A 14,190-nucleotide genomic window follows, 5' to 3' on the forward strand; every position below is an offset into this window, starting at 1 on the left:
TTTCATTCTTCTGCATGTGGCTGTCCAATTTTCCCAACACCATTTGTTGAAGAGACTGTCTTTATTCCATTGGACATTCTTTCCTGCTTTGTCAAAGATTAGTTGACCATAGAGTTGAAGGTCCATTTCTGGGCTCTCAATTCTGTTCCATTGATCTATGTGTCTGTTTTTGTGCCAGTACCATACCGTCTTGATGATGACAGCTTTGTAATAGAGCTAGACGTCCGGAATTGTGATGCCGCCAGCTTTGCTTTTCTTTTTCAATATATTCCTCTGGCTATTCGGGGTCTCTTCTGGTTCCATACAAATTTTAGGATTATTTGTTCCATTTCTTTGAAAAAAGTGGATGGTATTTTGATGGGGATTGCATTGAATGTGTAGATTGCTCTAGGTAGCATTGACATCTTCACAATGTTTGTTCTTCCAATCCATGAGCATGGAACGTTTTTCCATTTCTTTGTGTCTTCTTCCATTTCTTTCATGAGTATTTTATAGTTTTCTGAGTACAGATCCTTTGCCTCTTTGGTTAAATTTATTCCTAGGTATCTTATGGTTTTGGGTGCAGTTGTAAATGGGATCGACTCCTTGATTTGTCTCTCTTCTGTCTTGTTGTTGGTGTATAGGAATGCCACTGATTTCTGTGCATTGATTTTATATCCTGCTACTTTACTGAATTCCTGTATGAGTTCTAGCAGTTTGGGGGTGGAGTCTTTTGGGTTTTCCACATACAGTATCATATCATCTGCAAAGAGTGAGAGTTTGACTTCCTCTTTGCCGATCTGGATGCCTTTGATTTCTTTTTGTTGTCTGATTGCTGTGGCTAGGACTTCTAATAGTATGTTGAATAGCAGTGGTGAGAGTGGACATCCCTGCCGCGTTCCTGACCTTAGGGGAAAAGCTCTCAGCTTTTCCCCGTTGAGAATGATATTCGATGTAGGTTTTTCATAGATGGCTTTTATGATATTGAGGTAGGTACCCTCTATCCCTATACTCTGAAGAGTTTTGATCAAGAAAGGATGCTGTACTTTGTCAAATGCTTTTTCTGCATCTATTGAGAGGATCATATGATTCTTGTTCTTTCTTTTGTTAATGTATTGTATCACGTTGATTGATTTGCGGTTGTTGAACCAACCTTGCGGCCCAGGGATAAATCCCACTTGGTCATGGTGAATAATCCTTTTAATGGACTGTTGGATCCTATTGGCTAATATTTTGGTGGGAATTTTTGCATCCATGTTCATCAAGGATATTGGTCTGTCATTCTCCTTTTTGATGGGGTCTTTGTCTGGTTTTGGGATCAAGGTAATGGTGGCCTCATAAAATAAGTTTGGAAGTTTTCTTTCCATTTCTATTTTTTGGAACAGTTTCAGGAGAATAGGTATTAATTCTTCTTGAAATGTCTGATAGAATTCCCCTGGGAAGCTATCTGGCCCTGGGCTTTTGTTTCTTGGGAGATTTTTGATGACTGCTTCAATTTCCTTAGTGGTTATAGGTCTGTTCAGGTTTTCTATTTCTTCCTGGTTCAATTGTGGTAGTTGATACATCTCTAGGAATGTACCCATTTCTTCCAGGTTATCTAATTTGCTGGCATAAAGTTGCTCATAATATGTTCTTATAATTGCTTGTATTTCTTTGGTGTTGGTTGTGATCTCTCCTCTTTCATTCATGATTTTGTTGATTTGGGTCATTTCTCTCTCTTTTCTTTTTGATAAGTCTGGCCAGGGGTTTATCTATCTTGTTAATTCTTTCAAAGAACCAGCTCCTAGTTTCGTTGATTTGTCCTACTGTTCTTTTGGTTTCTATTTCATTGATTTCTGCTCTGATCTTTATTATTTCTCTTCTCCTGCTGGGTTTAGGCTTTATGTGCTGTTCTTTCTCCAGCTCCTTTAGGTGTAGGGTTAGGTTGTGTATTTGAGACCTTTCTTGTTTCTTGAGAAAGGCTTGTATTGCTATATACTTTCCTCTCAGGACTGCCTTTGCTGTATCCCAAAGATTTTGAACAGTTGTGTTTTCATTTTCTTTGGTTTCCATGAATTTTTTTAATTCTTCTTTTATTTCCTGGTTGACCCATTCATTCTTTAGTAGGATGCTCTTTAGCCTCCATGTGTTTGAGTTCTTTCCGAGTTTCCTCTTGTGATTGAGTTCTAGTTCCAAAGCATTGTGGTCTGAAAATATGCAGGGAATGATCCCAGTCTCTTGGTACTGGTTGAGACCTGATTTGTGACCTAGGATGTGATCAATTCTGGAGAATGTTCCATGGGCACTAGAGAAGAATGTGTATTCCGTTGCTTTGGGATGAAATGTTCTGAATATGTCTGTGAAATCCATTTGGTCCAGTGTGTCATTTAAAGTCTTTATTTCCTTGTTGATCTTTTGCTTAGATGATGTGTCCATTTCAGTGAGGGGGGTGTTAAAGTCCCCCACTATTATTGTATTGTTGTCAATGTGTTTCTTCGCTTTTGTTATTAATTGCCTTATAAAATTGGTTGCTCCCATGTTAGAGGCATAGATATTTACGATTGTTAGATCTTCTTGTTGGATAGACCCTTTAAGTAGGATATAGTGTCCTTCATCTCTTATTACAGTCTTTGCTTTAAAATCTAATTTGTCTGATATAAGGATTGCCACCCCAGCTTTCTTTTGGTGTCCATTAGCATGGTAAATGGTTTTCCACCCCCTCACTTTCAATCTGGGGGTGTCTTTGGGTCTAAAATGAGTCTCTTGCAGATAGCATATTGATGGGTCTTGTTTTTTAATCCAATCTGATAGCCTGTGTCTTTTGATTGGGGCATTTAGCCCATTTACATTCAGGGTCACTATTGAAAGGTATGAATCCAGTGCCATTGCATTGTCTGTAGGTGACTGTTACTGTACATTGTCTGTGTTCCTTTCTGATCTATGCTGCTTTTAGGCTCTCTCTTTGCCTAGAGGACCCCTTTCAAAATTTCTTGGAGGGCTCGTTTCGTGTTTGCAAATTCCTTTAGTTTTTGTTTGTCCTGGAAGCTTTTAATCTCTCCTTCTATTTTCAATGACAGCCTAGCTGGATATAGTATTCTTGGCTGCATATTTTTCTCGCCTAGTGCTCTGAAGATCTCATGCCAGTCCTTTCTAGCCTGCCAGGTCTCTGTGGATAGGTCTGTTGCCAATCTAATATTTCTACCATTATAGGTTACATATCTCTTCTCTCGAGCTGCTCTCAGGATTTTCTCTTTGTCTCTGAGACTTCAAGTTTTACTATTAGATGTTGGGGTGTTGACCTATTTTTACTGATTTTGAGAGGGGTTCTCTGTGCCTCCTGGATCTTGATGCCTGTTTCCTTCCTCACATTAGGGAAGTTCTCTGCTATAATTTGCTCGAATATACCTTCTGCCCCTCTCTCTTTCTTCTTCTTCTGGGATCCCAATTATTCTAATGTTGTTTCATCTTGTCGTATCGCTTATCTCTCGAATTCTGCCCTCGTGATCCTGTCGTTTCTCTCTCTTTTTCTCAGCCTCTTTATTTTCCATCATTTGGTCTTCTATATCGCTGATTCCTTCTTCTGCCTCATTTATCCTAGCAGTTAGTGCCCCCATTTTTGATTGCACCTCATTAATAGCCTTTTTGATTTCGACTTGGTTAGATTTTAGTTCTTTTATTTCTCCAGAAAGGGTTTCTCTAATAACTTGCATGCTTTTTTCAAGCCCAGCTAGTATCTTTAAAGTCATGATTCTGAACTCTAGGTCCGACATCGTACTAATGTCCGTATTGAGTAGGTCCCTGGCTGATGGTACTACCTCTTGTTCTTTTTGCTGAGGTGATTTTTTTCATCTTGTCATTTTGTCCAGAGGAGAATAGATGAATGAGAGAACAAAATGCTAACAGGTTAACAACCTCCCCAGCAAATATACTCTATACAAATCAGAAAAGACCTGAAACCAGGGGAAAAGAAGGGAAAGAAAGAAAAAAGAAAAAGAAAAAAAAAGATAAAAACAAAAACAGAACAATACAAAAAAAACAGAATATGATCAAATATGATCAGGCTAGTGCATAGATCAGTGCCACACACTAGATTTTGGGCATATTTTGGTCTGTTAGAAAAAGGTGCTTCCTAAAATTTTAAAGGAAGAAAGACATATATGTACAAAACAAGGGTTGATACAATGAAGGGATGGAAGATGACTGTAAAGATGAAAATTATAAAAGATTTTATAAAAGGAATTGATAAGTTGTTTGAAAAAAGAAGAGGGGCGCCTGGGTGGCTCAGTCGTTAAGCATCTGCCTTCGGCTCAGGTCATGATCCCAGGGTCCTGGGATTGAGCCCCACATAGGGCTCCCTGCTCTGCGAGAGGCCTGCTTCTCCCTCTCCCACTCCCCCTGCTTGTGTTCCCTCTCTCGCTGTGTCTCTCTCTGTCAAATAACTAAAATCTTTAAAAAAAAAAAAAAGATTTAAAAAAAAAAAGGGAGAGAATGTGATCAGGCAGGAGACTAGAACAAAGCCATACACTAGTGAGTTACGGTATATTTTGATCTGTTAGAAGAAACTGTATCTTAAAATTTTAAAGAGAGAACAACTTATATATATATGCCAAAAATAAGGGTAACTAGTATGAAGGGGTAAAATATTCTAAAAATGAAAAATAAAAAATGTTTTTTTAAAAAAAGGGATTGATAAGATGTTGGTTGAAAAAGGGAAAAAGAAAAATTAAAAAAAAAACAGTTAAAAAATTAACTTTGAAAAACTAATGAATCATGGTAAAAAAAGCCGTGAATTCTATGTGCAGTATTCCCCTAGCGCTGGAGTTCTCCCGTTCTCCTTGATCGGTAAACTTGGTCTTGGCTTGCTGAAGTTCTGGGGGAACTGGAGATCAGTGCTGATCTTCTGGGGGAGGGGCCTGTTGCCATGGTTCCCAAATGTCTTTGCCGGAGGCGGAATTGCCCCACCCTTGTCGGTCTGGGCTAAGCAAGCTGCTCGGGTTTGCTCTCAGGAGCTTTTGTTCCCTGTAAGCTCTGGTACAGCTTTGGAGGACCAGGGCGAAAATGGTGGCCTCCCAATCTCCACCCAGAGGAGCCGAGAACTCGGGGCCCCGCTCCTCAGTGCGCCCCCAGAGAAAAGCAGTCACTCCCGTCTCCCTGGTCTCCGGCCGCACTCCGTGCTCTCCCGGCCCGTGACCGAGCGTTTCTATCTCTGGCACCCGACCCCGTGTGGAGTCTCCAAACCCAGCAGATCCCTACGGTGCGCTCCCGCGCCGCTCCTCCCGGGAGAGGAAGGGGAGTCACCCCGGCTCTGCCGCTTGTTGGGTCCCTGCTGGAGGAGCAGTGGCCCAACTGGGCCGCGGATCACGGTTTATGGCAACCCCGAGGTGAGAGCCCGCGCCTCGGCTCCGTCTCTGCAGCCGGCTTCCCCGCTCCGATACCTGGGAGCTCTGCCGCACTCAGGCACCCCCGGTCTTTCTGTGACCCCGAGGGTTCCACCCCCCACTTAGCCACTGGAGCGACGTCCCTCAGCGGAGCCGACTTCTAAAAGGTCCGATTTTGTGCTCCGCGGCTCTATCACTTGCCAGTAGCGGCTGAGGGGGCTCCCTCCCCCGCCATCTATCCTCCCGAATATCGCCTCGGATTCACTTCTCCGCACGTCCTACCTTCCAGTAAGTGGTCGCTTCTCCGTTCAGAGAGTTGTTGCTACTCTCTTCTTCGATCTCCTGTTGAGTTCGTAGGTGTTCAGAATGGTTTGATCCCTATTCAGCTGAATTCCTGAGACCAGACGAAATCCAGGTCTCCTACTCCTCTGCCATCTTGCCTGCCCATCACTTGACTAGTTTTATCGTGGTATTTGCTTTATTGCAGAGGTCTGAAAATGAACCTGGTATATCTCCAAGGTACACCTCTAATTAAAGAGACAACCCGATATGAAATAAAACCCCCAAATAATATGCACGTGTGTGCTTAGGGGTTTAACCTCACAACACAGATAACTGTATGTTTTAAGAAGGGCAGATTCATTGGGCCTGGAACAGTCAGGCGAGACCTTGTAGCCAACCTGAGCTGCTCGTTTTGGGAGATGTTAGATTGGGACTAGGTGGGCAGCCAACAAGGGTATCACAGGTCAGTGGAAGCAGAAGAGTGAAGGCACAGGGATAGCTGTGTAGGAGTAAATGAGTGGCATTCCAGGTGATGTGGCTGGAGTGAAAACTAAGACTAGTAGAGCAGCTGAGCTTTGAGACACTGAAGATGGCATGACTTGGTTTCCACTCACCATGGCAAAAAGCAAACATCCCTGGCTTAAGAGAATCCGTGGGACAAAGGACAATTTGCTTAATAATAATGGGTATTTATTAAGTGCTTACTATTGCTAAGTTCTTTAGATGTACCATGTCCTTTCACTCTACAATTGTAGTACTTTATTTTCCAGAGGAGAGAATGAAGGCTTTCGAGAAGCCATGAATCTCGCAAGGTGAATGAGTGAGCCGCTGCCAGTGGTCCTCACACTGGAGGCGCATCAGAATCACCTGGAGGGCTCATCAAACTAGATGGTTGGGCCTCACCCCCAGAGTTTCTGATTCAGTCCCAATGGGGTGGGGCCTAACCATCTGCCTCTCAGCACCCCAGGCGCTGCTGCTGCAGGGTGACCCACTTGAGCCCCACGGGTGGGTGGTCAAGCTGGGGTTTGACATCAAACCCATTTGTGTTCACGCTTGGGCTCTCGATCATGACTCTCTGTTTCCTTTTGAAGAATAGCTTCAAGAGAGTGAGGTGAGGAAGCGAGGGCGGGCAAAGTTAATAATCAGCTTTGAGAACGGCAAGAAGAGCCTTGGGGAGGTAGCTCTTAGCGGCTAAACCAGTTGTTCCCACACTTAAGTGTGCAACAAATCACCTGGCGGCTTGTTAAAGGAGCAGATATCCTGGGGCACCTGGGTGGCTCAGTCGGTCAAGCATCTGCCTTCTGCTCAGGTCATGATCCCAGGGTCCTGGGATCGGGCCCCGTGTTAGGCTCCCTTCTTAGCGGGGAGTCTGCTTCTCCCTCTCCCTCTGCCCACCCCTCCCCCCGCCCCACTCATGCTTGCTCACTTGCTCTCTCAAATAAATAAATAAAACATCTTTGAAAAAAAACAGATTTCCTGCTCTCTCTCCCTTTCCCCTGAATCTGGGATGGGGCCCAAGCATCTGTGTTTCGTAACTAATAGCCAGGTGATTGTGAACTTAGTGGTTTACAGACCATACACTGAGAAATGCTGACCCCAGCAATAAATCCAAAAGCCACAATGGAAGTCCGGGTGATTATGAAAGAACTAATATAACCTACAGTGAAAGACTGAGCTTCAGGCCACTGAAGAAGAGGACCCTACTTTGCTAGGGAAAGGGAGGTGGAACTCCCCGTACATCTGCTAGGTGCCGTGTACCGTGTACTCTGTCTCATCTGGCCTTTGTGTCTGGTCTCGTACCCATGTGACAGCAAAAACGGTGACATGGGTGATCTTGTGTCCTTCCTTGAGGACTTGGAGAATGGAAAAGTAACTTGTCAAATGTCCTAGCTGACTGGGTGGAGCTAGGATTCGCCCCGAAGTCCCTTTTACCTCATATCTCTGCACGGGCCACAGCTGACCGCAGAGCTCAGTGAAGACACAGGCTTCGAACTGGAGGGTGGCAGGTGAACGAGACAGACAAGACAGACAGACAGTGGCTGTGATCTTCGTAGCGGCAGTGCTGTCTGCCTCGCCCACTGCTGTTTCACCAGCACCTAGAGACCTTCTTGTCAAATCCTGTGTGCTCAGTAAATACTTTGTGAGTGACTGAGTGAATGAATGGAAGTTTGGGACAAGAGGAGGAGCTTGCCTTCAGGAATAAAATCAGAGTTGGCTGTGATGCTCTGAGCTGGCGTCAAGCTGATGGGATTACATTGTGCACCAGTATGTTGTCTGACCGCCAAGCGGTTTAAATGCCAAGAACCAAGTTAGAATAAGATGGTGGTGCATTTTGAAACAGCTGTGTCGTGGGCTCTGTAGAACATGGGTCTCTGCAGGAGTGAGATGGAGCAGAGGTGAACTTTTCGTACTAGGAGAGAAAGTCTCCTGTTGTCTCAGGTGAGGACCCTGGGAAGTTATCCAAGAGAATTTGTGATGTTGATGGGCACCTGGCTGGCAGAGAGGGGGAGGGCCCCATTTTTGTTAGAAACTCCTTTATTTAGAATGTCTAGCATCCATGTAAAAATGTGACAAGATGGCAGTTCTTTGATTAGTAGAAGGCACGTGATAGTCTTAGACCACACTCTGATAACCATTGTTTTATTACAGTAGTGGTCCTCATCGCTGCTTCGAATCCTCTGCCTTGTTCAAGCAGCTATCACCTGCCAGGTGTGTGATGGAGCAGATCTGGGGTGGGGATGGGGCTGGGGATGGTGCATCCCTTAACGAGTTCCCTGCTGATGCTGCCTATCCTGGGACCCCACTGCCAGAACCACTGACGAAGAGTAACTGTTGGTAATGACTGGAGGGAGTGACAGGGAGATTATCCAAATATAATTGTTGGGGCATTGTGCTGTTAGTAGAAAACAAGAAAAACATCATTGCTTTTTTGGAACGTTTGGTAATTTTCAAGACTACTAAGTAATTACCTTTTTGTGGTGCTGTCTTGAGCATTCCATCAAAAAGACAAAACAGACCCACATTTGGGGTTTATAATGTACTTCAAGATTATAGTTATAACAAGTCTTTATCTCCTTCACTGGCCCTATTTTATGACTTAGTACAATTGCCTACAATATGTTGCACAATTGTCGGTCTGCCCAAAGAGGGGCTGGCATATAAATTCTAAAAGAGGTAATAAGAAACTCTGCTCATCGCTCTTAGCTCCTGTACGTTCTCTGTGAGCCACAAGAGAAGGAACACAGTAGAACAATTGGAATTGGCACCTTTGATCTGAGCTCAATTAGTCCAGCTGTGGAACTATGAACCTGCAAGGTTTCATATCTATCAGAGACCAAGAATCACTACTCTGTCTTCAGATAAAGGAGAAGTCCAAGTGATTGTTTCATAGGTCCCTTTTCATCACAGCTGCCTTTTATCTTAAAAGGAAATTCAGTTCTAATTGCCTATTTTCTTTCTCAAAGGGGGATTTGTATTGTTCCATTTCCACGGTGTGTAGAGTTTGCCAAATTCATTTTTTCAAGAACTACCTCAATGAATTTTGCCTTATTTGTGTGCACCTGTACTATAATTTTCTTTAAATATACCCTTTTTTGAAAAGAGTTACTTATTTATTTTAGAGAGAGCAAGCGAGAGAGAGCACGAGCAGGAGGGATAGAGGGAGAGAGAATCCGAGCACACTTGGCACTGAGCGCGGAGCCTGACGTGGGCCTCGATCCCACACCACGACCCTGAGATCAGGACCTGAGCCGAACCCAAGAGTCAGATGCTTAACCAACTGTGCCACCCAGGCGCCCCTAAATATACTTTTTTAAAATTTAAATTTAATGTATTTAAAAAGTTAACATCAATCACTATCAGTAAAAGCTGGCTATAAGTAGAAGGAAATTATCAAGTTTATATAAAGCTATTGTAAACTTGATAGAATATGTAACTATTAGATTTTTAAGGGCTAATTTTTGTGCCACCATTTTTGCACATCAATTGTACACAAAAACAATACTAGTGACCGTAGTTAGTGGGTGTTTAGTACTAATCCCTCTCTTTTTAAAAAGAATTCATATTGGAATGTAGCTTTCTGGAAGGCGCCATGAGTTAGAAGAAAGGGCAGTGAAGTTTGGCTCGTACTCGCATTTCGTCACAGCTTCATTGTATGATATTGGGTAAGCTGCTTAACTAGGCTGAGCTTCCATTGCCCCTCTATGAAATAAGGATAGTAAGTCCATTCTCTCCCACACACATTAGAATTGATGCAAAGATTGAGTGAAAGATAGGTGCTTGGTAAATCATACGGACTTTTAAAGCACTGTTTAAATGTAGGTTAAAAGCCATAATCAAAAATGAATAGTCACCCATTTGTTGTTGCCTGAGTCTGAAGGAATACCAAGAAAAGCCATAACACAGCCCACCAAAATGTGAGTTCAGGTATAATGCAGTTGGTGATTGCCTTGTGTCCGGCCATATGGTAGGTGGATGTTCAACTTTTTCTAACTGCCCAACTGCTTTGCGGCGTGATCGTACCATTTTACGTTCCCACTGGCATTGTTCGAGAGTTCCAGTTGCTCTATACCCTCGCCAAGAATTGGTAGGGTCAATATATTTTTAAACTCTTAGCTATTCTAGGGGTATGGAGTAGTCTATCATTCTAGCTTTAATTTCTATTTCCCTGATAACTAATGATATTAAAGATCTTTTCATGATCTTATTTGCCATTCATATATTTATTTTCTTTGGTGAAGTGTCTGTTCAAATTTCTTGCCCTTTTTAAAATGAGGTATTTCTTATTGAGTTTTGACAGTTCTTTTGTATTCTAGATACAAGGCTTAGTTCAGATATATATTTTGCAAATATTTTCTCCCTGTCTGACTTGCCTTTGTATTTTTGTAAAAATGTCTTTTGAAGATGTGAGTTTGAAGTAAGGTTCAATTTATTGTTATTTTTTGGCTTTATAATGTGTCCTTTTGGGGCCTATTCAAGAAATTTTTTTAAAGATTTTATTTATTTGAGAGAGAGCTAGAGAGTGAGCATGAGTGGGGGGGAAGAGCAGAGGGAGAGGGAGAAGCAGACTCCCCGCTGACCAGGGAGCCTGACATGACAAGGGGCTCGATCCCAGGACCCTGAGGTTATGACCTGAGCTGAAGTCAGAGGCTTAACAGACTGAGCCACCCAGGTGCCCCCTATTGAAGAAATTTTTGCCAAACCCATAGTCACTAAGATTCTCTCCCCATTTCTTCTACAAGTTTTACAACTTTAGTCCATACATTTAGATCTATGATCCATTTTGAGTTAATTTTCATATATGGTGTGAGGCAAGCACAGCCCCCTCACCATTTCATTTGTTTATAAGTGCTGAATAACTTAGAAAAATTTGCAGTGTAAGATCCAGGAAGTTAAAAAAAAAAAAGTCAGATTTCCCCACAATACTATACCATGGTCATTATTTGTATCCATGATTTTTTTTTTAAGATTTTATTTATTTTTTGACAGAGAGACACAGTGAGAGAGGGAACACAAGCAGGAGGAGTGGGAGAGGGAGAAGCAGACTCCCCACTGAGCAGGGAGCCCGATGTGGGGCTCGGTCCTAGGACCCCGGGATCATGACCTGAGCCGAAGGCAGACGCTTAACGACTGAGCCACCCAGGCGCCCCTGTATCCATGATTCTTAAGCAAATATTCAGCATCGTTTTGGTGTTATGTGTAGTTCATTATATGGAAATTATTTGGAACATAGCAATCGACATGTGCTATACAGATAGGCATTTTACCAGAACATCACATTTATCTGCTAGACCTCACTCTGTCCATTCAGGATAAACAGCAATTTATTTGAAATACTTCTAAGAATTTATAATTGTCTGTGGGCAGAAAATTTATAATGCCATTGTATTCATTTTCTATGCTGCATAACACACTGTCACAGAATTAGTGGCTTAAAACAATGCAGATTTATTACGTCATAATTTCTGTGGGCCGGGAGCCTGGCTAAACGGAGTCCTCTGCTCAGGGTCCCGCAAGGTTGCGTTTAAGGTGTCACCCAGGACTCATCTCTCACCTGGAGGCTTGATGGTGATAGACCTGTTTCCAAGCTCACTCAGGTTATTTCCTTGCAGCTCTAAGACTAAAGATCTAGCTTTTTGCTGGTTGTCAGCCAGAGGCCACCCTCAGCCCCTAGGAGACACCTGCAGTTCCTTGCCATGTGGCCCTATCACAACACGATAGCTTCCTTCTTCAAAGCCACCGGGAGAGAAAGAGTGAATCTTACATAGTGTAATGTAATCATGGGAGTGCCATCCAACCTCTTTGCCATACTCAACTGGTTAGAAATAAGTCACAGGTCCTACTCACATTTCATTTTTTTTTAAAGATTTTATTTATTTATTTATTTGACAATGAGAGCGAGCACAAGCAGGGGGAGTGGCAGGTGGAGGGAGAGGGAGAAGCAGGCTCCCCTGCTGAGCAGGGAGCGAGATGCGGGGCTCCATCCCAGGACCCTGGGATCAGGACCCGAGCCGAAGGCAGTTGCTTAACCAACTGAGCCACACAGGCGCCCGCCCCACTCACATTTCAAAGGGAGGAGTTGGCACCAAGGCATAGACACCAGGTGGCAGGGATCCCTGGGAGGCCCCTTAAGGTCTCTCCACCATGGCCATGGTGTAGTTGGGTTCCCACTCGGGGTCATTGCCAGACCTCCAGCTTCACCAGCCAGTGGTTCCCAACATAGATGCTCTGGAGAATGCCCAAATGCTTAAAAAGATGTCCAGAAAAATCTGAAACAAAAGAATAAAAGAAATAAACATACAAAGTAAAAAAAAAGCCACACTCTTAAAAACTTTAGAGAATTTCATACATACACAAAGGTAGAACAATATAATGAACCTTCATGTGTCTGTCATCTATAGCTAACAACCACCACCCCATGCCAGTCTTACCCCATGCATGCCCCCATCCACTGCCCCTTCTTGAATTATTTGAAACAAAGCCCTGCGCTTCCTATCATTCCATCCATAAATATTTCTGTATAAAGGTCTTTAAAAACCAGTTTTTAAAAACATAATCATTATACCATTTTTTCACCTAAAAATTAACAGTAATTCTTTAATATCACCAAATATCCAGTGTTCCAATTTCTGATTATCTTATGTCCTCATTTACTGATAGTTAATTTGAACCCAAATCCAAATAATATCTATACATTCAATATGTTGATAAGTCTTTTATTTATTTTTAAAGATTTTATTTATTTATTTGACAGAGAGACACAGCGAGAGAGGGAACACAAGCAGGGGGAGTGGGAGAGGGAGAAGCAGGCTTCCTGCCGAGCAGTGAGCCCGATGCGGGGCTTGATCCCCAGGACCCTGGGATCGAGACCTGAGCTGCTTAACAACTGAACCACCCAGGCACCCCTTGATAAATCTTTTCAATCTCTCATCTGCAGACCCACTTCCATTCCATCTTTCTTTGTCTTTTTTTTTTTTTCTTGAAGCACTCATTTGTTAAGATTGGTTTTTGGTTTGGGGTGTTGTTTTTTTTTGGTCCTGTTTCCCAGTCTGGAAATTGCTGACACGCTACAATTTTAAAAAGTGAGCTTATTGCAAAATCAACTCCACAAATACTCTTCAAAGATTTACTAAATGGTCTTTTTCTCGGTAATTATGTCATCTTTCTTTACTTTTCTTTCCTCCCTGCTTCCTGAATTCATTTATCTTGATCACCTCTGAATCAATAACAAAAAGTTTTGCAAAACTGCCATCTGCTTTCCCCTGGGATTTATATCTTAAAACAAATTTTCCTCAATTGAATTCAAATTGAATAAGAACATTGAAACCAAGGATCCCTCATTAGACAGTTTGTTATTTCAAAGCATTTTCTATTTACCATGCCGTATTTAGAATCCAGTATAATCCTGTGAAGGCAATTCTGTTTGTTCAGAATGGTGTATAATTGGGAATAATTGCAATTCCCGATCTGACATAAAGTCTCTCGAGTTCTTTTTTATTAGAGAAATTTAATTTATTAGAAACATTGTACCATCTGAATCTATTAATGTAACATTCCTTTTAATTTATATGCCAAATTAATGAGGTTGTACTACATCAAGAAGTAATCACAATTTTAAATCTGTCTTAAAAATCATTCACCAAAAGTTTGCATTCTTTTTTAAATTTATTTTTATAACATCATTATAATACATGCATGTACTGGAAAAAGTCAGTAGGACTCTTAGGCTTATTAAAAAAAAAAACAAAAAAAAAAACACCCAGTGACTCAACAATCCCTTTCCCTACCTGCCCTAACCCCAATTCTTGTTTCCTACAGACACTCACCGTTTGATGATCTTAACTTTCCAAAATGTTGTGCACATCTCTCATCCACTGTCATTGCCTTTCTTGTTTCCTCTGCCCTGGGGGATTATACCTTTTAATTTATTTGGGGGGGCATATACCTTTTTAATTCTTTACCTGTAATTCTTGTGTTATTTGGGAGAAAGTGGAAATAAATGCATATATGTTCAGTTTGCCATATTTTCACTTCCTAGTTCCCTTGTCGATAGTCCAGAATGGTGTAAAAGTTG

General features: G+C 42.2%; 1 protein-coding gene across 9 annotated transcripts in view; it reads left to right on the forward strand.

The window, feature by feature from the left end:
• PCYT1B (phosphate cytidylyltransferase 1B, choline) overlaps positions 1-14,190 on the forward strand; it is a 143,815-nt gene that overhangs the window by 55,482 nt on the left and 74,143 nt on the right. The gene's annotated exons all lie outside the window — the stretch shown is intronic.

Source organism: Eumetopias jubatus, unplaced genomic scaffold (assembly GCF_037043125.1).
Source record: "Eumetopias jubatus isolate StellerSeaLion01/CBP00866 unplaced genomic scaffold, mEumJub1_p1.0 scaffold_11, whole genome shotgun sequence".
Taxonomy (NCBI): domain Eukaryota; kingdom Metazoa; phylum Chordata; class Mammalia; order Carnivora; family Otariidae; genus Eumetopias; species Eumetopias jubatus.